General features: G+C 40.2%; 1 protein-coding gene across 1 annotated transcript in view; it reads right to left on the bottom strand.

Annotated features, from left to right (window-relative positions):
• The window catches only part of LOC123756315 (dynein beta chain, ciliary), a 289,304-nt gene that overhangs the window by 69,427 nt on the left and 194,971 nt on the right, over positions 1–24,906 (bottom strand). The window lies entirely within an intron of this gene.

Below are 24,906 nucleotides of genomic sequence, written 5' to 3'. Positions count from 1 at the left end.
TTAAGGCGTACCTGTTATGCCAGTTGCTGGAAGGCTTCTGTGCTGGCTAGGGTTCGAGTCTCCTGGTGGGAAAGTGTTCTAAAGTTGTATACTTAACTCTCGTGTTTAGGAGAGTTGTGCCTTAAGCAGAGACACTGTGTCTTCCCATATTAACAGGGACTTGATGAAATTAACGTCTAAATGACCCCTCACTTGCTCTGGTGCCCTTGGGAGGTGTTGATCTTTGGGGGATTTAAATACTCCGAAATTACCATCTCTTTTAAGGGTCTGAGCGGTGGTGCAGAGGGTTAAGGCGTACCTGTTATGCCAGTTGCTGGAAGGCTTCTGTGCTGGCTAGGGTTCGAGTCTCCTGGTGGGAAAGTGTTCTAAAGTTGTATACTTAACTCTCGTGTTTAGGAGAGTTGTGCCTTAAGGAGAGACACTGTGTCTTCCCATATTAACAGGGACTTGATGAAATTAACGTCTAAATGACCCCTCACTTGCTCTGGTGCCCTTGGGAGGTGTTGATCTTTGGGGGATTTAAATACTCCGAAATTACCATCTCTTTTAAGGGTCTGAGCGGTGGTGCAGAGGGTTAAGGCGTACCTGTTATGCCAGTTGCTGGAAGGCTTCTGTGCTGGCTAGGGTTCGAGTCTCCTGGTGGGAAAGTGTTCTAAAGTTGTATACTTAACTCTCGTGTTTAGGAGAGTTGTGCCTTAAGCAGAGACACTGTGTCTTCCCATATTAACAGGGACTTGATGAAATTAACGTCTAAATGACCCCTCACTTGCTCTGGTGCCCTTGGGAGGTGTTGATCTTTGGGGGATTTAAATACTCCGAAATTACCATCTCTTTTAAGGGTCTGAGCGGTGGTGCAGAGGGTTAAGGCGTACCTGTTATGCCAGTTGCTGGAAGGCTTCTGTGCTGGCTAGGGTTCGAGTCTCCTGGTGGGAAAGTGTTCTAAAGTTGTATACTTAACTCTCGTGTTTAGGAGAGTTGTGCCTTAAGCAGAGACACTGTGTCTTCCCATATTAACAGGGACTTGATGAAATTAACGTCTAAATGACCCCTCACTTGCTCTGGTGCCCTTGGGAGGTGTTGATCTTTGGGGGATTTAAATACTCCGAAATTACCATCTCTTTTAAGGGTCTGAGCGGTGGTGCAGAGGGTTAAGGCGTACCTGTTATGCCAGTTGCTGGAAGGCTTCTGTGCTGGCTAGGGTTCGAGTCTCCTGGTGGGAAAGTGTTCTAAAGTTGTATGTATATATATATATATATATATATATATATATATATATATAAGCCTATACTTGCATAAACCACAAGTGAAGATAAACAATCTTTGGACAACACCCACCAGTGGGACTCGAACCCAGAAAGCACAACTACCTTCTAGTAGCTGGCATAACTAGTATGCTTTAACCCACTACGCCATCAGACCTTACAAAAGAAGTAGATAGTTCGAGATATATATATCTCAAACATCTCTACCTCCCGAAGGCACCAGATGAGTGAGGGGTCAGTCTGCAATTTTCGTCAAGCCACTGTCAATGTGAGAGAACTCGTGTCCAGCTTATAAGCCTATACTTGCATAAACCACAAGTGAAGATAAACAATCTTTGGACAACACCCACCAGTGGGACTCGAACCCAGAAAGCACAACTACCTTCCAGTAGCTGGCATAACTAGTATGCTTTAACCCACTACGCCATCAGACCTTACAAAAGAAGTAGATAGTTCGAGATATATATATCTCAAACATCTCTACCTCCCGAAGGCACCAGATGAGTGAGGGGTCAGTCTGCAATTTTCGTCAAGCCACTGTCAATGTGAGAGAACTCGTGTCCAGCTTATAAGCCTATACTTGCATAAACCACAAGTGAAGATAAACAATCTTTGGACAACACCCACCAGTGGGACTCGAACCCAGAAAGCACAACTACCTTCCAGTAGCTGGCATAACTAGTATGCTTTAACCCACTACGCCATCAGACCTTACAAAAGAAGTAGATAGTTCGAGATATATATATCTCAAACATCTCTACCTCCCGAAGGCACCAGATGAGTGAGGGGTCAGTCTGCAATTTTCGTCAAGCCACTGTCAATGTGAGAGAACTCGTGTCCAGCTTATAAGCCTATACTTGCATAAACCACAAGTGAAGATAAACAATCTTTGGACAACACCCACCAGTGGGACTCGAACCCAGAAAGCACAACTACCTTCCAGTAGCTGGCATAACTAGTATGCTTTAACCCACTACGCCATCAGACCTTACAAAAGAAGTAGATAGTTCGAGATATATATATCTCAAAAATCTCTACCTCCCGAAGGCACCAGATGAGTGAGGGGTCAGTCTGCAATTTTCGTCAAGCCACTGTCAATGTGAGAGAACTCGTGTCCAGCTTATAAGCCTATACTTGCATAAACCACAAGTGAAGATAAACAATCTTTGGACAACACCCACCAGTGGGACTCGAACCCAGAAAGCACAACTACCTTCCAGTAGCTGGCATAACTAGTATGCTTTAACCCACTACGCCATCAGACCTTACAAAAGAAGTAGATAGTTCGAGATATATATATCTCAAACATCTCTACCTCCCGAAGGCACCAGATGAGTGAGGGGTCAGTCTGCAATTTTCGTCAAGCCACTGTCAATGTGAGAGAACTCGTGTCCAGCTTATAAGCCTATACTTGCATAAACCACAAGTGAAGATAAACAATCTTTGGACAACACCCACCAGTGGGACTCGAACCCAGAAAGCACAACTACCTTCCAGTAGCTGGCATAACTAGTATGCTTTAACCCACTACGCCATCAGACCTTACAAAAGAAGTAGATAGTTCGAGATATATATATCTCAAACATCTCTACCTCCCGAAGGCACCAGATGAGTGAGGGGTCAGTCTGCAATTTTCGTCAAGCCACTGTCAATGTGAGAGAACTCGTGTCCAGCTTATAAGCCTATACTTGCATAAACCACAAGTGAAGATAAACAATCTTTGGACAACACCCACCAGTGGGACTCGAACCCAGAAAGCACAACTACCTTCCAGTAGCTGGCATAACTAGTATGCTTTAACCCACTACGCCATCAGACCTTACAAAAGAAGTAGATAGTTCGAGATATATATATCTCAAACATCTCTACCTCCCGAAGGCACCAGATGAGTGAGGGGTCAGTCTGCAATTTTTGTCAAGCCACTGTCAATGTGAGAGAACTCGTGTCCAGCTTATAAGCCTATACTTGCATAAACCACAAGTGAAGATAAACAATCTTTGGACAACACCCACCAGTGGGACTCGAACCCAGAAAGCACAACTACCTTCCAGTAGCTGGCATAACTAGTATGCTTTAACCCACTACGCCATCAGACCTTACAAAAGAAGTAGATAGTTCGAGATATATATATCTCAAACATCTCTACCTCCCGAAGGCACCAGATGAGTGAGGGGTCAGTCTGCAATTTTCGTCAAGCCACTGTCAATGTGAGAGAACTCGTGTCCAGCTTATAAGCCTATACTTGCATAAACCACAAGTGAAGATAAACAATCTTTGGACAACACCCACCAAAGGTGTTGGTGTTGTCCAAAGATTGTTTATCTTCACTTGTGGTTTATGCAAGTATAGGCTTATAAGCTGGACACGAGTTCTCTCACATTGACAGTGGCTTGACGAAAATTGCAGACTGACCCCTCACTCATCTGGTGCCTTCGGGAGGTAGAGATGTTTGAGATATATATATCTCGAACTATCTACTTCTTTTGTAAGGTCTGATGGCGTAGTGGGTTAAAGCATACTAGTTATGCCAGCTACTGGAAGGTAGTTGTGCTTTCTGGGTTCGAGTCCCACTGGTGGGTGTTGTCCAAAGATTGTTTATCTTCACTTGTGGTTTATGCAAGTATAGGCTTATAAGCTGGACACGAGTTCTCTCACATTGACAGTGGCTTGACGAAAATTGCAGACTGACCCCTCACTCATCTGGTGCCTTCGGGAGGTAGAGATGTTTGAGATATATATATCTCGAACTATCTACTTCTTTTGTAAGGTCTGATGGCGTAGTGGGTTAAAGCATACTAGTTATGCCAGCTACTGGAAGGTAGTTGTGCTTTCTGGGTTCGAGTCCCACTGGTGGGTGTTGTCCAAAGATTGTTTATCTTCACTTGTGGTTTATGCAAGTATAGGCTTATAAGCTGGACACGAGTTCTCTCACATTGACAGTGGCTTGACGAAAATTGCAGACTGACCCCTCACTCATCTGGTGCCTTCGGGAGGTAGAGATGTTTGAGATATATATATCTCGAACTATCTACTTCTTTTGTAAGGTCTGATGGCGTAGTGGGTTAAAGCATACTAGTTATGCCAGCTACTGGAAGGTAGTTGTGCTTTCTGGGTTCGAGTCCCACTGGTGGGTGTTGTCCAAAGATTGTTTATCTTCACTTGTGGTTTATGCAAGTATAGGCTTATAAGCTGGACACGAGTTCTCTCACATTGACAGTGGCTTGACGAAAATTGCAGACTGACCCCTCACTCATCTGGTGCCTTCGGGAGGTAGAGATGTTTGAGATATATATATCTCGAACTATCTACTTCTTTTGTAAGGTCTGATGGCGTAGTGGGTTAAAGCATACTAGTTATGCCAGCTACTGGAAGGTAGTTGTGCTTTCTGGGTTCGAGTCCCACTGGTGGGTGTTGTCCAAAGATTGTTTATCTTCACTTGTGGTTTATGCAAGTATAGGCTTATAAGCTGGACACGAGTTCTCTCACATTGACAGTGGCTTGACGAAAATTGCAGACTGACCCCTCACTCATCTGGTGCCTTCGGGAGGTAGAGATGTTTGAGATATATATATCTCGAACTATCTACTTCTTTTGTAAGGTCTGATGGCGTAGTGGGTTAAAGCATACTAGTTATGCCAGCTACTGGAAGGTAGTTGTGCTTTCTGGGTTCGAGTCCCACTGGTGGGTGTTGTCCAAAGATTGTTTATCTTCACTTGTGGTTTATGCAAGTATAGGCTTATAAGCTGGACACGAGTTCTCTCACATTGACAGTGGCTTGACGAAAATTGCAGACTGACCCCTCACTCATCTGGTGCCTTCGGGAGGTAGAGATGTTTGAGATATATATATCTCGAACTATCTACTTCTTTTGTAAGGTCTGATGGCGTAGTGGGTTAAAGCATACTAGTTATGCCAGCTACTGGAAGGTAGTTGTGCTTTCTGGGTTCGAGTCCCACTGGTGGGTGTTGTCCAAAGATGGTTTATCTTCACTTGTGGTTTATGCAAGTATAGGCTTATAAGCTGGACACGAGTTCTCTCACATTGACAGTGGCTTGACGAAAATTGCAGACTGACCCCTCACTCATCTGGTGCCTTCGGGAGGTAGAGATGTTTGAGATATATATATCTCGAACTATCTACTTCTTTTGTAAGGTCTGATGGCGTAGTGGGTTAAAGCATACTAGTTATGCCAGCTACTGGAAGGTAGTTGTGCTTTCTGGGTTCGAGTCCCACTGGTGGGTGTTGTCCAAAGATTGTTTATCTTCACTTGTGGTTTATGCAAGTATAGGCTTATAAGCTGGACACGAGTTCTCTCACATTGACAGTGGCTTGACGAAAATTGCAGACTGACCCCTCACTCATCTGGTGCCTTCGGGAGGTAGAGATGTTTGAGATATATATATCTCGAACTATCTACTTCTTTTGTAAGGTCTGATGGCGTAGTGGGTTAAAGCATACTAGTTATGCCAGCTACTGGAAGGTAGTTGTGCTTTCTGGGTTCGAGTCCCACTGGTGGGTGTTGTCCAAAGATTGTTTATCTTCACTTGTGGTTTATGCAAGTATAGGCTTATAAGCTGGACACGAGTTCTCTCACATTGACAGTGGCTTGACGAAAATTGCAGACTGACCCCTCACTCATCTGGTGCCTTCGGGAGGTAGAGATGTTTGAGATATATATATCTCGAACTATCTACTTCTTTTGTAAGGTCTGATGGCGTAGTGGGTTAAAGCATACTAGTTATGCCAGCTACTGGAAGGTAGTTGTGCTTTCTGGGTTCGAGTCCCACTGGTGGGTGTTGTCCAAAGATTATATATATATATATATATATATATATATATATATATATATATATAACTGAAAACTCACACCCCAGAAGTGACTCGAACCCATACTGCCAGGAGCAACGCAACTGGTATGTACAGGGACGCCTTAATCCGCTTGACCATCACGACCGGACATAAGGAAGTGATAGCCGAAGCTATTTGAACCACTTCCCCGCCGGCACTCAGATGGTAATCTTGGGCATAGCATTTTATCAAATCACCTCATTCTTTGGGGCACACGTGAGGAACATAAATGCAAACAAGCCTGAATGGTCCCCAGGACTATATACAATTGAAAACTCACACCCCAGAAGTGACTCGAACCCATACTGCCAGGAGCAACGCAACTGGTATGTACAGGGATGCATACCATATGATGATGGTCAAGCGGATTAAGGCGTCCCTGTACATAACAGTTGCGTTGCTCCTGGCAGTATGGGTTCGAGTCACTTCTGGGGTGTGAGTTTTCAGTTGTATATAGTCCTGGGGACAATTCAGGCTTGTTTGCATATATATATATATATATATATATATATATATATATATATATATATATATATATATATATATATATATATATATATATATATATATATATATATATATATATATATATATATACATATAATATTGTGACGGGAAAGTGTTGGAGTGTAGATGTTCGGCAGTCCTCCAATGGCAGGTGTCAATGCCTGGTCACACACATAAAAAAGATAGACTGCTTGCCTGTTGTCTGTGGTAAGTGAGAGGGAGGAACACGTAAAACACAAAGTATAAACAATGAAACTTTAATATATTTACTTTAAACATAAATGAAAATAAAGACAAATCTCGTGGGAATGAAAAGTACAATTAAATAATAAAGATAAATGCAAAGACAATGTGAGACACAATAGTATAAAGGTGCAATAGTAAAATGGTGCTGAGAATATCGACCTCCCTTCGTATACAAAGGGAGACCTCCCTTCGGCTCTAATACACAACGTATCGAACATAAACTTGAGTCCTGGCTTTGTTGCTGTGGACTCTTTCCTTTCACAGAATATACTTAAATGCTCTAAACTTTAAAACAAACGTGACCTAATATAAGCTTACACTTCCATTTATCTTTCTTTCTTTTTCGTTTTTCTTCTTTTTTCTTTTTCTTTCCGTGGTTTTTCTCTTACGATCTCTTGCTTATTCCTACTTTTTTCACCTTATTCCTTTTACTATCCCCTTTTTATTGGGTGGTACAAATAGGAGCTGCCTCGTATGGGTCAATGGGCCTTCTGCAGTTACCTTTGTTCTTATGTTCTTATTCTTACTATCCCGTTCATTACAGCTTACCTTCCCTACCTGTACCTTGCATTTTCTTCCTCTAAGATTTTTTTCTCCTCATCTCTCTTCTACCTATTTATTGCCTTCTCCTTCAATCATCATAATCGACTTGAGAATGGTCCAGGACGGACCGAAACGTCGTCGTCCCGTCACTTTCTAGTGTGTGGTCTGGTTAACATGAACACAACCTTTAGTTTACGAAGCTTATTACGATCAATGGTGTGTGATTATTGTGGTGTTCTTCACTGTGTCCTGGTGATTCAGGACAGTGTTGCTTAATGCCTACCACTTTCAAATGAAGTGTAAGACGTCTACCCAAAGTATTAATGCTGTGTCCATTGTAGCATACATTTTGGAACATTCAGTCTCCAGACTTAAACTTGAGTATATATACTACATTAGTCCACCTCAGTTTGTCATAGAAAGCCGAAACGTTATTTCTGATAATAAGGGAAGTTGTATTAGGGTTGTTATAATAAATGATTGGACGAATCTTTGCATTTTCCCTGCATGGTTTACATTTTCTGGTATTTATATCCCATATAGCATTTTCATTTTTCTTATAGGCTTGATTAAATTTATTTTTATAATAAACAACAATGTCTTTCCTTGGGGGCCGAGTATCCTCCCCTGGGGGCCGATTGTTGGAAATAACCAACAGTTTTATACATCTTTGTATTTTATACAACCTTTGTATTAACCACAAGTAGTTACTAAAATCACTAACTTGTAGATTTGATCATTATCATGATTTAATTACACATTATGCCAGATTCTTCCTAGTCAGAGTGACGACGTGAGGAACGACAGGCAGTAACATGAATTCTCTCCACATTTAGTTGGATTTATAACAGAGTCCAGTTTATCATTTCCTTTACTAAAAATAGTTACTTACTAATAAGTTTAATTTCGTAGTACACTACTACTTACTGGAACTCCTTTATTTAGTTGATATTAAACATTCTAGAGGAAATTACTTTGATGTAAATGATTTCACCTTAATTTCCTCGATTAGCTGCCCATCTTTAATAAGCCAATTTATGTTACGAGAAATTCTATTTTATCACAGAAGAATTTAATGTGATATTAATACTCGTCACTACCTCTTCCTTTCTGAGTCAATTGCGATATATACATATACATTTACGCTCGAGATGTCTATCGAGAGCTGCGCATGCCCAATAAGGAAGAGGAGGAAGACTGGAGAGCGACACTAGACACGAGAGAACGAGAAAGCACGACGCAGACGCCATTGTCAGCGTGTATCAGAGCTACGTTTTGATCCCATTTATTTCGCTCCCACGACCAGTAGAGCGGTGCCACGTTATTTGGCACAGTAGCCGTGTCCCAGACTAGTATATGAGCAATTCCAAAGTCAACGCCTTTCAAGCAGCAGCTGGAGGACGAAGAATTGCTCAAGTCTCCACATCAACGGACACGCGGCTCGGCAGCTAGGTTTACCTTTTTGTTATTATGTGGCCACAATTAACATTTAGGCTAGTTGTCGTTAGGCCGTAGAATAAACAAACAAATCCTGTACGTGTCTTGCGTGATTTTACAATCTAAATAGATGATTATTTTATTATTTCTCTCTAGAAGAAATTTATAGTGCTTGAATATAAATTGCACAGATATTGGCTGAAATTTCCTACAGTTATCCTCATGATTTAGGATTTATTTGTAGTTACTTATTATGTAGAAGATTTCTACAATGTAATTGCCTTTCAGTACCAAGGCGACACCAACCGAGGTGCTAGGCTTCCCACCGTTCCGTGCAACAATTTGCCCTATGCAACACGTCGTCGGTGGAGCGTAGCAACTGATTATACCTCACTAGATTTACAGCTAAGCTGTCCCTCTTTTATCTGTAGCAATAACTCTGTAATTACAGTAGTGATTTCTAAAAGAGATCAATTATACTAACCTGTTGATTTACTGATACTGTTCAACATTTCAGTAGTGTATTGTGGAGCATTTACCTCCAATTAATATTATATAATCAAACTTATTTACTTTCATATTTTATTTACTCTGGTGAAGAACCAGCGCCAGAATAATGCTAGGGATGTATTAATCTTTTAGCATGTAACCCCCCAATTTTGTGTAAGTTAATTTGACTCCATTTATATCAGAAATACAGTTTCACTAAGATCCATAAGACACTAGTTCTAGGGATCAGTTTTTCCATGCTTTAATTTGTTTTCCACTTTTTCTCAAAAAGTGGTGGTCCTTCATAGCTATCGAAATATATATTTAGTTATTATTTATTGGAGTCAGGTTTTCCCCCACATAATTTTGGTCCTTCGAACTGGATCAGTTACAACTAATATTAAATTCTATACCAGTTCTCAGAGACCAAAACAAAATTTTGGTCACTTCGAACTGGATGAATCATAATCAATGCTAAACATACAGGTTCTCGGACAAATTTTGGTCCTTCGAACCTAGATAGCTGAGAATTAAGCTATCCTACACACCATATAATTGCTTATTTACTAACACCAACTAGTGTGTTAACATTATTAGGCTATATACCAATATATTTATTATTTACGGCTGTCAGCAGACTGCCCATATTACAGCCTAAAACTCATTAATTATTATCTACATTTCTATTAATACTTTATGTATAAAATAGCCTTAGTGTTATATATTTATAAATTTTTACTTGTATTTCTAAGCACAAACATATATATATAAACAAAACATCCCAAAAACATAGCACTATATGTATATTACTGCACCCCTGCATATATGCCAACCTTTGATGTGGTAGGCTATTTAGACTGTAATTGTACTAATGTTTGTACAATTGCAGCCTAAACCATTTAGTCATTCCTAGGTAGGAATTATTTAGCGAGTACTGTACTAGACAGTAATGGTGTACATACATATTATTTAGATTGTGCTGACCCTGATTTGGGGTGGGATCGCCAAAACCCTTTTTGTGCTTTTAACATATTATTTCGTGTATTATATTTTGAGTACTGCTGAATGTTCACTGTTGGATCGAATGGTGATAATTGAAGAGCTAGCCGGACGAAAATCCAATAGTGGCATTCGAGTATTACTCAAAATATTAGCTATCCATTGTTAGGTAGGAAAATTAACCTTTAAATGAGGTAGTATAATCTATTCAAATACATTAGGCTATTATATTGATGATGAACTCCATTGAATGAGCCAATATCCCAATTACATCAGTAACAACTATTTACTATCAGACCAGCCCTTACCCAGCAAGATGGAAGCGGCTGACAAAATGAAAAGGACCCTTATCGGTCTGAAAGGTCACTTGACCCGACAGATTACCAAGTGTCAAAATCTGTCACAACAGTCACCTGTTGACTACATTGAATTAGAGGCTGAAGGTAAATTCAAGCATATTAAGCAACATATGAATCTGTACTTGATAGAACTTTACAAAACTTCAATAGGTGAAACTGAACTTGAGGACATTGTAAATGATTTAGCCCAGTATGAAGATGATGTACAGGTTAAACTTCAACCCTTTAAAAAGCAAATTGCTAAAAACAAATTAACAACAGCCTCTACTGTACATCCAGATCCTGATGTCAAATTACCTCAGATCAATATACCCACATTCTCTGGTAACGAGAATGAGAGTTGGGATGATTTCTGGAGTAAATTCGTGGATGCAGTAGACTCTAAAACTAACATCCCTCAAACAACCAAGTTCACTTATTTACAAGGCTTGTTACGAAATGAAGCCTTGAAGGTAATCTCCAACATAACACTGACCAGTGATGGTTACGACCTAGCTGTTCAATTGCTTAAGAGCAACTACGATAACAAGGAAAGGACTATTACTATCTTAGTCCAAAAATTGTGGGATTTACCATCTGCTAATAATTCTACAGATTCTCTCCAAACTTTCAGACTAGAGTTAGAATCTTTACTCAAGGCCTTAAGCCTAAAAGTCCAAATTCAGACTGCTGAATGGATGACAAAAGTAGTTGTAAGGCACAAATTACCAAGAGAAACTTTAGATAAATTGTGTACTATGTACAATAAAACCTCTCTGACCATGAATGATATTACAGAAGGTTTACATACCCTAGTCGAAAGACAAAGAGCCAACCAAGATGGGAAGAGTGTTTCAAACTAACTCTTATCATAAATCCCAACGTACTGCAACTACTGTAGTAAAACCAGATATCAATAAATCATCTCTGAAATGGAAATCTGGAAATGTAGGTACATACACAGTGAACCCTATAAACCCTGTAGTGAGCACCACTCCTACAGTGAAAAGGTGTTTGTTCTGCAATAATGAACATCTTACTTATAAGTGTAGTACTTATCCAGACCATAACACCTGAATTCATCGTTTGCAAGAATTACACAGATGCACATGGGTCCTCATGACCCCAATAGCTGTACTGTTTCCTTACATATGTGCAACAAGTGCCACAAGGGTAGACACCATTATTCCTTGTGTGGTAGTGATCAATCAAGATCAACCAATCCTCATAAGAAAATTGCAAAATTTACTTCTGTACAGTATTGCAAGGTGCATCAAGACATAAGTGTACTTGCAACAGAGTCGAATAAAACAACTACGTTACCAACAGCTCAATTAAAATTAATTAATAAGGGATCTAAAATTGCCACTCGTGGTCTCTTTGACCAATGTTCGCAGAAAACCTTTATTTCTCAACAGCTAGTTGATCAGTTGAAACTGAAGCCTATTGCTCGAGTGAATTTGAATATCTCTGGATTCCTAACCAATAGTGGACCTCGTGACTACCAGGTTGTTAAAGTCTTGGTACGTTTAGGAGGCTGCACCAGCCCAATTCAAGCCATAGTTGTTGACAAGATCCCCTCAGATTTACATGTTACAGGTCTTGCTCAAACAGTCAAATTTCTTAAATGCAGCGGTATTAGGCTAGCAGATCATAAAATAAATACAGACTGTCTCAACGATGCAGGTATTCTTTTTGGAGCTGACTTTTATTATAGATTTATTACTAGATGCACCAGGCAACGAGGTGTAAACTTGTTACTGTCAGCTGGGGGTAAACTACTCACAGGACCGGTGTTGATCCAACAACATTCTAAATCTACTACTAATGAACCATTTAATTCAATAGTGGCATGACTAGGCCTAGAGCAGTCACCACTACATGACAGAGAGGAAACTGAGGATGATGAGTCCAATCCCCTTGTTCACAAATTATGGGATTTGGACACCTTAGGCATAGTCCCTGATCAACCCAGTCCAGATGACACATGGACGTATCAACAATATATTGATACTGTGATTTTCCAAGATAATCAATATTGGGGGAGACTCCCGTGGAAGCTGAACCACCCACAGCTTCCAGTAAATTATTTCATGGCCTCAACCCAATTAAATTCTCAATTAGCTACGCTACGGAAGCAACCAGATAAATTGCAGCTGTATCATGCTTTAATGCAGCAACAACTTGCTAACAAATTTATAGAAATTGTTGAAGAACACAACCATAAGACAGGCCATTATTTGCCACATCATGCTGTCCTGAAAGATTCAGTTACAACACCAATGAGGATTGTATTTAATTGTAGTGCCAAATTAAAGGCAGGCAGCGTGTCACTAAATGATTGTCTACAAACTGGGCCTAGCCTAACCCAAAGATTACAAGATGTGTTATTACGATTTCGCTCTGGTGTTTTTGCCTATACGGCCGACATTAGTAAGGGCTTTTTAAGAGTAGGCTTACAAGAGACGGATCGTGATTTTACTAAATTTCTCTGGGTGAAAGATCCACAGGATCCTATCAGCGAAATCATTACTTATAGATTTGCCTCAGTACTGTTTGGAGCGACATCTTCACCATTCTTACTCCAGGCTACTCTGGACACACATTTTTAGAAGTCTAATAGCCCCTACAAGACTGAGATTAGCAACAATTTATACGTTGACAATTTTCAAGGAACCACTAATGATGAGAATAAACTAGTGGAAATCTATCATGAGGCTAATCGTGAACTGTTGGGAGCTAACATGCCCCTACAGTCGTGGGCCTCCAATAATAAACAACTCAACCAAATAATCGAGGAAGAATTCCCTGATTATAAGGTACCTCACAAATTGAAAGTCTTAGGTATGGAGTGGAATACTTCCACAGACAAATTGAATATCAAGTTGGTGGATTTCAATCATTCACCTCTAACCATGAGAAAACTACTCTCCCATGTCAGCAAGCCATTTGACCCTTTAGGCCTACTCAGTCCTATTCTAATTAAGGGTAAACTCCTTATGCAGGAGTGCTGGCAAAGGAATTTGAGGTGGGATGAAACGTTGCCGGAGGATCTCCAAGAAAAATGGCAGCAGTTGATTCCTGATTACAACAAACTTAGTATTCTACAATTTCCCCGAAATACCTTAGGACTAAATTTACCCACAAATTTACATGTATTCTGCGATGCTTCAGGCAAAGTGTATGGCTCAGTAGCCTATTTAGTTAATACTCAACAGTCATTTTTGCTTACATCTAAGGCAAAGGTAGCCCCGATTAAAAGGAGGTCTCTACCCCAAATGGAATTAACTGCCTTATTAGTAGGTGTAAGGCTGGTTCATTGCCTGATCAAAACCCTCAGTAATGTTCACCTTGGTGAAATAGTAGTGTGGTCAGACAATTAGGCAGTATTGCAGTGGGAAAAAAAAGACAACAACAAAACTCCCTATGTCAGTAATCGAGTAAGGGAAATTCGAGAATTGTCTGCTGGTTATAAATTAAGACATGTCCCAACCAAGGACAATCCAGCTGACTATTTATCCAGAGGTTTGACTTTAAAGCAATTAGTTAAAACCGAGATGTGGTTTAATGGACCTCAATGGCTAATTAGTGGTCAGTAGCCCCAACAGAAGCCGCAAGTCATTGTGACCAATGTCACTACCCCTGTTGTGGATCCAGAACCCCCTCGAACTTTAGCTATCAATCCTCACCGTTATTCCAATTTAAGAAAATTACTAAGAGTTACAGAAATGGTATTTGATTTCATCAAGATGGGGATCAAGTATCGATTTCCTAGTTCCATCAAATATTGGGTCAAACAAGCTCAACAAGAGACTTATGGGAAGGAATATGAACATCTCCCAGAAAGGTTGAGTAAGTCTCTGGGCATCTGGCTTGACTCAGACAACTATAACATTTTGAGATGCGGCGGACGTCTGCTTCACGCAGAAATAAATTTAGATACGAAGAATCCTATACTTCTTCCACGTCACCACATCATTACTAAACTCATAGTTTTACATTACCATGAGCATAATACATTGCATGGTGGAGTATTAGATACTCTTACTGAAATTAGACAATGTTTTTGGCTTCCCCAAGGTTGCCAAACTGTCAAATCTTTAATCAAGTCTTGTGTAATCTGCAAGAGATATGATGCTCGAGTGTGTCCTTATCCAGGTCCACCGCCCCTACCTAAGAAGCGAGTCGTCCACCTTCGTCCCTTTGAAACCACAGGTGTCGACTATACAGGAGCACTAATTTTAACAGGCACACTGGACAAGATTCCAGTGAAAGCCTAAATTTGCCTTTTCACGTGTGCTACCACACGCGGAGTACATTTAGAAGTCACTTCTGACGAGTGCAGAAGCCTTTCTGCAAGCCTTTCGAAGATTTGCTGCACGAAGATCTTACCCAAAATTAATGATCTCGGATAATGGATCTAACTTCGTGGCAGGAGAAGCTTACAAGAAATATGGAACCATCCAAAAGTACACTCTGTGCTCAAACAGAGACAATGCTATTTTAAATTTATTCCTCCAAGAGCACCATGGCACGGCGGTTTTTACGAAAGAATGGTGGGAACTGTTAAGAAATGCCTAAGAAAAACCTTACACCGGCAGAAAATTAATCTCACCGAGTTACAGACCCTTGTCGTGGAAATTGAAGCACGAGTCAACAACAGACCTCTAACCTACTTAACAGACGATTTCTCCCAAAGAGAACCCCTAAGCCCCTCTCATTTGATTCATGGTGGTCTTCTGAGCCCTCTAATATCTCTAGGAGACGAGGATCCAGCTGACCCTTCATGTGTCAAAGCAAGTGACTTGGTGGAGAGTTATAAACACCTTTCAAGAGTAATAGAGAAATGGAATGAGGTCTGGACACGTGAATATTTAACTGCTTTAAGAGAATATCATTATGGAGCTGCAAGCCCATACAATAAAGTTCAACTTAAACCAGTTGATCTTGTCCTAGTAGACAGTGATGGACCCAGGTCAGATTGGCCTATAGGTAAAATTGTTGACATCCATCCTGACCGCCATGGTATTTTACGGATTGTTAATGTTCAGTGTCGAGGCACTACTACCTTGAAAACACTAGAGAAATTAGTACCTTTAGAGTTAGCAGAACACGAGTGTTCTACAGATATATCTGTAACCAAAGTTTCAGAGAACAATGATTCTACTCAACCGAGCACAAGACCATCAAGACCATCAAGAGTCGCTGCTCAGAACTGCAAACAGAAACTTAAACAATATTTCGATTCTATTCAAGAGTAGATAACTTATCATTTAAACTTGAGGTGACCACGCTGATGCAGTGATGAGTTATGTCCAGTAATTAGTTACGAGTCATAATGACCCTGGACAGTAGCCTCACTTTATTGATGAGGTCTCCTTAATCTTAAATGAATCAATTATTCATAATTTATTTTTTGTTAATATCCTTCTGTCTCTTACGAAGGAATTAATCAATAATTTTCAATGTTTATTTACGTCCCCATGTTGACTTAGTCATCTACCACAGAATCGGGACATTCGTTAGGTGCGTACTAACCTACTAACCCATGAATATAACTTCAGGATATAGAAACAGGTGTACGTTAGTACTAATACCTCAACTACGACCCGAGTTTTCTCTCCCCGGAGTTATGTTGGAAATAACCAACAGTTTTATACATCTTTGTATTTTATACAACCTTTGTATTAACCACAAGTAGTTACTAAAATCACTAACTTGTAGATTTGATCATTATCATGATTTATTTAGACATATTGCCAGATTCTTCCTAGTCAGAGTGACGACGTGAGGAACGACAGGCAGTAACATGAATTCTCTCCACATTTAGTTGGATTTATAACAAAAGTCCAGTTTATCATTTCCTTTACTAAAATAGTTACTTACTAATAACTTTAATTTCGTAGTATACTACTACTTACTGGAACTCCTTTATTTAGTTGATATCAAACATTCTAGAGGAAATTACTTTGATGTAAATGATTTTAATTTTCTCGATTGGCTGCACAACTTTAATAAGCCAATTTATGTTATGAGTAATTCTATTTTATCACAGAAGAATTTAATGTGATATTAATACTCGTCACCACCTCTTCCTTTCTTAGTCAATTGCGATATATACATATACATTTACGCTCGAGATGTCTATCGAGAGCCGCGCATGCGCAATAAGGAAGAGGAGGAAGACGGGAGAGCGACACTAGACACGAGAGAGCACGACGCAGACTCCATTGTCAGCGTGTATCAGAGCTACATTTTGATCCCTTTTATTTCGCTCCCACGACCAGTAGAGCGGTGCCACGTTATCTGGCACAGTAGCCGTGTCCCAGACTAGTATATGAGCAATTCCAAAGTCAACGCCTTTCAAGCAGCAGCTGGAGGACGAAGAATTGCTCAAGTCTCCACATCAACGGACACGCGGCTCGGCAACTAGGTTTACCTTTTTGTTATTATGTGGCCACAATTAACATTTAGGCTAGTTGTCGTTAGGCCGTAGAATAAACAAACAAATCCTGTACGTGTCTTGCGTGATTTTACAATCTAAATAGATAATTATTTTATTATTTCACTCTAGAAGAAATTTATAGTGCTTGAATATAAATTGCACAGATATTGACTGAAATTTCCTACAGTTATCCTCATGATTTAGGATTTATTTATAGTTACTTATTATGTAGAAGATTTCTACAATGTAATTGCCTTTCAGTACCAAGGCGACGCCAACCGTGGTGCTAGGCTTCCCACCGTTCCGTGCAACAATTTACCCTATGCAACACGTCGTCGGTGGAGCGTAGCAACTGATTATACCTCACTAGATTTACAGCTAAGCTGTCCCTCTTTTATCTGTAGCAATAACTCTGTAATTACAGTAGTGATTTCTAAAAGAGATCAATTATACTAACCCGTTGATTTACTGATACTGTTCAACATTTCAGTAGTGTATTGTGGAGCATTTACCTCCAATTAATATTGCATAATCAAACTTATTTACTTTCATATTTTATTTACTCTGGTGAAGAACCAGCACCAGAATAATGCTAGGGATGTATTAATCTTTTAGCATGTAACCCCCCAATTTTGTGTAAGTTAATTTGACTCCATTTATATCAGAAATACAGTTTCACTAAGATCCATAGGACACTAGTTCTAGGGATCAGTTTTTCCATTGCTTTAATTTGTTTTCCACTTTTTCTCAAAAAGTGGTGGTCCTTCATAGCTATCGAAATATATATTTAATTATTATTTATTGGAGTCAGGTTTTCCCCCACACCGATTATTATCAGTGAAGTGGCAACTTAAGTTCCATACAACCGATTTTGTCGAATTCTTGCAGCTGATATCGTTATTCACAATAATTTGGAGGGATTCATTAGTGTTCATGGTGTTAGAGCTACCAAGAAAAACAAGTACGTATTGCTGGACATATGCAATAATGACGGGTTTTCGATACCAGTCAGTGCATTCACTTTTTCCATTCATACATTTACCTTTATCAGGTGGTTTGCGATACACGTCCATGACAAATCTCCCAGAATTACCATCCACGAGAACATCGATAAAGTGTATTCTGCCTCCCACACCCTTTTTGATAGTGAACCTCAAGCCTGAGACTTCTTGAAGCTTGCCTCTAAGCGTCTCCAATGTACTTTCGCGTCACTACACACGAATGGTCATGGTCGTTTCCCTCAGACAACTGCAGGGAACAGAAGCAGCCACTCTTCGTAGTCTTCATAGATCTGACGAAGGCCTTCGACCTCGTCAGCAGGGATGGCCTGTTCAAGATCCTCCCCAAGATAGGATGCCCACCCAGGCTCCTCAGCATCATCAGATCCTTCCACGAGAACATAAAGGGCATCGTGTTCTTTGAAGGTCTAACGTCAGACGCCTTTGACATCTGAAGTGGAGTAAAGCAGGGCTGCGTACTGGCTCCAACCATATCCGGGATTTTCTTCACAGCTATGCTGCAGCACGCCTTCGGATCTGACACAGAAGACATCTACCTCCGGACTAGGCCAGATGGAAAACTCTTCAATCTCGTCAGGCTGAGCGCCAAAACAAAGATTCGGCTGAGGTGTCTGTGCAACTTCTTTTTTTGCTGATGATGCATCAGTCACCGCCCACTCAGGCGAAGACCTCCAACGGCTCATGACCCGCTTCAGCGAGGCCTCTCAGGCTTTCGGACTCACCATCAGCCTGAAGAATACAGGTCATGGGGCAAGAAGTGGACTCCCCACCTGACATAGGCATCTCCGATTACAAACTGGAAGTCATTCACGACTTCGTGTACCTGGGCTCCACAATCTCTGACTCCCTCGCTCTCGACCCAGAGCTTAATAAACGCATTGGTAAGTCATCTACAACCATGTCCAGACTAACAAAGAAAATGTGGGCCAACAATAAGCTGACTGAGTGTGCAAAGATCCAGGTTTACAGAGCCTGCGTCCTGAGCACTCGCCTATATAAAGCAGTGTGTCTTGAACACTCTGCACACGTCAGGAAAGACAGCTGAATGCCTACCACATGCACTGCCTCCGATACATCTTGGATATCACCTGGCAGGACAAGATGACAAACAACATCGTCCTGGGGAGAGCTAGAATCACCAGCATGTACAAAATGCTTAAGCGGAGACGAATGCGCTGGCCCTGGCACTTGGTGCTAATGAGTGACAGCAGGATCCCCCAAGGATCTCCTGTATGGAGAGCTGACGCAGGAAAAGCATTCAACAGGCAAACCTCAGCTGCGGTACAAAGACGTATACAAGAGGGACCTGAAAGGCATTGACGTCGATCTTGCTATGTGGGAAACACTGGCCGCCGACCGATCAGCTTGGGGGCAGCCTGTTTAGAAAGGTCTCTCCAAGTTCGAGGAGTCCTTTGCCAAGAATTCGGAGGCAAAGAGACAGAGAAGGATAACCGGTAGCCAGGAAGACAGACCAGAATCAGACTTCGTTTGTGCTCAGTGTGGGATGGACTGCCACTCTCGGATTGGCCTCATCAGTCACACCAGATGTTGCACCAGGAATGACAACCAGAAGGCAACTCCATAGTCTCCCGAGACTGAAGGATGCCTACTACTACTACACACGAATGTGTCGTCGACATGTCTGCAGTTTACCAGGGCTCAGCCCATCCATATGCATGATGGGCGACTCAACATGTGACATAAATGCTTTGGAGAACAAGATTTCTTAATGGAACCCCTTGACCATTCCATTTTTTTGTGCCCAGAGGCTGAGCTTTATTTACAGGTTGATCGGGTGGTCATATGGCAGAGTGAAGTGAACCCACACATAAATGTCTATGTTTCTACATATAAGATTAGAATAACTGTGTCTTTAGTGTACAGGGTATATTCCAGAAGATGACTCAGTGGTGACAAAACATCAAACAATAAAATGGAAAGATTAAATTATTTAGTATTTCCTCACTCTCTAGATTGTAGAAGGTATTTATGTTGAATGAAAAGTATCCATAAGAAAATTAACAAAATTAAATTAGTCAAAATGCTGTTATGTTTAATATTATGTGCATTAGAGAAAACCTGCTCTAATTGACATCTATACTAAAAGAGAGAAGATCTGTCTGTAGGAAGTTGCAGGTCACACAGTTTGAGGTAGCTTCCCTCAAAACTGTCGCAGGGAATGGTCTTGGGTTCGAGATGAGCATAGGCTGGTCGAGGTCACCAGAATTTAAAAGGGAACAGTATGCCAGGGTCAAATTAAGACCCCCACCACGATTTTTGGAGTTGCTGATAGCTACACAGTTAAATATTAAAAAAATAAAAAATAAATATTTTAATACGTCCCATTATTCACTGATCTCGGGAAAATTAAAAGAAATTCCCTGCTGCCAAAAATTTCCCTATGCTCACATACTGGCACTTTTTCCCAGTGAACCAAGAGTCTCAGATTAAACTGAAGCAAAGTTAAACCAGTAGTCTATTTCTTTGTCCTTGTTTAGTTTATCTTTTTTTCGTATTTGTGGCAGCGCCACCTGCTTGACCAGCAGAGAAGGCAACGTATGTGGCTGTCAAGGTACTCAAGTATTCTCAAGGTGAGTACCATTGCCAAACATGACAGGGAATGACACAAAGAGCATAATATTTTTTTTAATTTTGGTGTTTTCAGCAATACTATATCTTCTTTGTCCGTGATGGAGCCGTTCATCTTTGATCTTTGACTGCTGAGACTGCATGTGTACCCCATTTTGTGGTGCAGTCTGTGTCACGAATCTTACTAAGATTCTGCCATTACTCTTGATTCTCATATTACTTTATTGTCTTGTTCTCTAATTAATATTGCATCCAGTTGTATGATATAAGATTTTGTAAGTTATATATGTAACATAGCATGCTGTGTAGTGTGTGTGAGGCTTTTGTGTGTTAGATTTCTCATGTAGTTTCTCCGTGTGGGCGGTTGACCATATTTGGATATGGCCAGTGTGGGAACATTGTTGTCAATCGAGTGTCTATAGTTTTACCTTTATTTATTCCCATATTTGATTGCCGTATTATTGTATGGAATGTTGTACCAGTGTTTACTACTCTTTAGTTTGACAATGTTTTAAATATTAGTGCTGCATTTTGTTATTAGAATTTCCACAATGTTTATGTGGACGTTTAGTTGATTTTTTGGTAGACGTTTAGTCGACGTTTGGCCTGCGGACCAGAGCCTGGGCAGTAGCGTGGCGGCTGTTGTCGAGAGGACTTGTGCTTTAAGCTAAGTCATTGGTCACTGTTATTTTAGCCCATATAAATGTTAATTATCTGGTTAGATGATTTGAGTATTACTATTGATAAATCCATGTTCTGGTGATATTGCTCATGTCTCAATAATTAATTTCATTCTATGATATTGCATGCTGAAGAATATTTCTGGCTATTATTTATACATTTAATTGTTATGTTTGTCCCCCTTAGCATAAATATATTGTTCTCCATTTTATGCAGTGATGTAATTATACCCCTAGACATCTGTTGGCATGGCCAATTTATTATCATTTCTTTACACTGCGGGGAGAAGAACCTTATTTAGTCTCAAGGGTGGTGACAGTCTGCACAGCTGGTGTCACGTGTCCTTGCTAAGTCACCGAAATTATTTGGTAGCATTTCTTTAACCAAGTCACTTGATGCCGAGCAGGAAGATAAGAAGGCTGGAACAGCAATCTGAGTGACAGAGGAAATGCCAAGGCAAAATGTGTGACTTTATGAGTGGCTTGTTTCCACTGAAAGTTATTGTGAGAAAGGTTGACAACTTCTTCTAAAGTTGTTTTGAAAAGGTTATCACATTTTTGACGCCTTGGACTCTTGTAAGATGGGAGATGCACCTCAAAGAAGTAGGTCAGACTTGGAAGGAATAGAAATATCATGCCAGCATATCAAATGCATCATAAGTATCAATGTTGCCAGTTCTGTCTTCTTTAGGTCAGAGATTTTCTTTCCAAAGATATCATCAATGACATTTGACTCGAGAGATGCTCTGTGGAGAGTGTTGTCTTCAGTCTTGATTATAAGAACTACATGCAAGAAGACTTGTACTCTATTTATTATGCTTGGGTTTGAGGAGATTATTTAGACAGGGGTCTAGATAATCTCCTTCCTCCCTAATTTTCACAATGTCGTCCAAGAAGGGAATCTGTTGAACCAACTATAATCAATTGAACCATTGTCCAAGGCCCAAATATTAAACTCGCTGAAAAAGGTGATACAGTCTCCGTGGTGTAGTGGTAAGACACTCGCTTGGCGTTCCGCGAGCGCTATGTCATGGGTTGGTATCCTGGCCGGGGAGGATTTACTGGGCGCAATTCCTTAACTGTAGCCTCTGTTTAACGCAACAGTAAAATGTGTACTTGGATGAAAAAACGATTCTTCGCGGCAGGGATCGTATTCCAGGGACCTGCCCGAAACGCTACGCGTACTAGTGGCTGTACAAGAATGTAACAACTCTTGTATATATCTCAAAAAAAAAAGTATCAGTGATTTTTTCTTAAGACAATGCCAAATTATTGTTTGTGGAGAAACTGGTGTGTAATAATTGAAATATATAATAATATTTACTCAGTAATAAAAGAGTTATTGCTTACATGCACAATAGTGGTTCCTAAGCACTGGTCCACGGACCTCTCAGGTTTGAATTCTTTCTGCTTGTTTTAAGATGCGGATGACATTTTTATATTTTAAATCAACACTGTTTATAGAATTTCTGAACACGAGTTTAAGGGGTAGACACAGTTCTTTTTCCAATTCCTTTGCTATTTTGGGTTGAATTCAGTCCAAACCTAGGAATTTAGATTTACTTAATCTGTTAAAGCTCTTTCTAACTTTGTCACACAGAACAAGGTTATTCCTTATTGATTCTCTCTGAGAAGGAGGGGGGGGGGGGGGGGGGTAGGAATAGCCTAAGCGGCTCTATCCCTTTGAGATGTATTTTAATTGTCTCAATAAACGTATTTGAACTTGAACGCATTGATTTTCGTCTGCTGCACTCATTAGTGTGGGTTGCGGGATATGTGTAATCTTTCTAGCGTGTTCACTGTTGTAATGTTTTCATTTAAAGTGTTGGATATCATGTTATCATCAATTATAACTTGGTTGGTCTCTTCTTTCAGGTTCCTATCGGGTCTTTCTTCTTGGTTTTACTCCTAATATAGGCATAAAACGACTTGCAATCTTTCTCAGTGTTTTCATCAGCATATCTTGTATAGTTTTTTAGGTTCATCTGATATTCTGGGTAGCTGAATTTAATGCCTTTTGCATATCACACAATCTGAGTCATTCCTGACGTCAAATAAATCTTCCAGAGGTTGAAATTAATTGCAAAAATTCATTTTACTGTCTTTATCATCCGTCTATTTATTTTTCATTCCTTCTCCTTCTAACAACATATTTTTGAACTTATTCAATATAATTATGCAGAAACGCTTCAAGGTCTCAATTTCCTATTAAATTTCTCCTGGAAGTATTTTTGTAATTCCTCTCTCATTCTATGACAGTGTCTCCTCAAAGGTAGTTAAAAGTGCCATCGTCCTGGACCTTTATATTGTTTTTAACTAAATTCAATCACAAGATGTCGTACTCACATGAAAGACTGAGATTCTCCTATACCTGGATTAGACTGATGTTAATCTACTAATGTTTGCACAGGTTTTTGAATGCTGCTACTTTGATTATGTTACTATGCTACATAGTGTAGGAGAAAGTAGTCCTGTGCTATATCAGGAAATTGCTTTTCTCCTAGTTGTGATTTAGATTCACCCAATCTATTGTAACTTTTTAAAATCCATCATATAAGAGGTTGGACTTTAGCAGGTGTTTATATCATATTTTATGATAAGAGGTTGGACCTGCAGCTTGGGTAACAGCTTTCGCTACGTATCGACCTACCCTGGCTTTGCGGTCTGGAGTGGACACTCCCGACCGACAACCAGGGCGTAGCTCCATAGCCTCACGGGACTCATGGACTTCTACTACAGAGTCTGAGTAGTCCAAGATATTTACTTCCTCGTTGTTGGTTGTAGTTAAGTCCTGTTTTATTTATAGTATCAAACCTTCTGGTCTTTTTGTTGTCTTTTCCAAAAGATAAATGGTTCCCTGGAAGATAGATTTTTTTCCTCTTCAATTATATCCTCTAGTCCCACTCTTTCTCTGATCACAGCCAGTCCCCTACTTTTCCCAGTCGTGACTTAAGTTCTGCACATTTCCCAGGTGTGACTTAAGTTCTACACATTTACCAGTCGTGACTTAAGTTCTACACATTTACCAGTCGTGACTTAAGTTCTGCACATTTACCAGTCGTGACTTAAGTTCTGCACATTTCCCAGGTGTGATTTAAGTTCTACACATTTCCCAGGTGTGACTTAAGTTCTGCACATTTCCCAGGTGTGATTTAAGTTCTACACATTTCCCAGGTGTGACTTAAGTTCTGCACATTTCCCAGGTGTGACTTAAGTTCTGCACATTTCCCAGGTGTGACTTAAGTTCTGCACATTTCATAGGTGTGACTTAAGTTCTACACATTTCCCAGGTGTGACTTAAGTTCTGCACATTTCATAGGTGTGACTTAAGTTCTACACATTTCCCAAGTGTGACTAAAGTTCTACACATTTCCCAGGTGTGACTTAAGTTCTGCACATTTCATAGGTGTGACTTAAGTTCTACACATTTCCCAGGTGTGACTTAAGTTCTGCACATTTCATAGGTGTGACTTAAGTTCTACACATTTCCCAGGTGTGACTAAA

Source organism: Procambarus clarkii, chromosome 25 (genome assembly GCF_040958095.1).
Source record: "Procambarus clarkii isolate CNS0578487 chromosome 25, FALCON_Pclarkii_2.0, whole genome shotgun sequence".
In the NCBI taxonomy this organism is placed as follows: Eukaryota; Metazoa; Arthropoda; class Malacostraca; order Decapoda; family Cambaridae; genus Procambarus; species Procambarus clarkii.
This window is presented reverse-complemented; position numbering and strand designations above follow the sequence as displayed.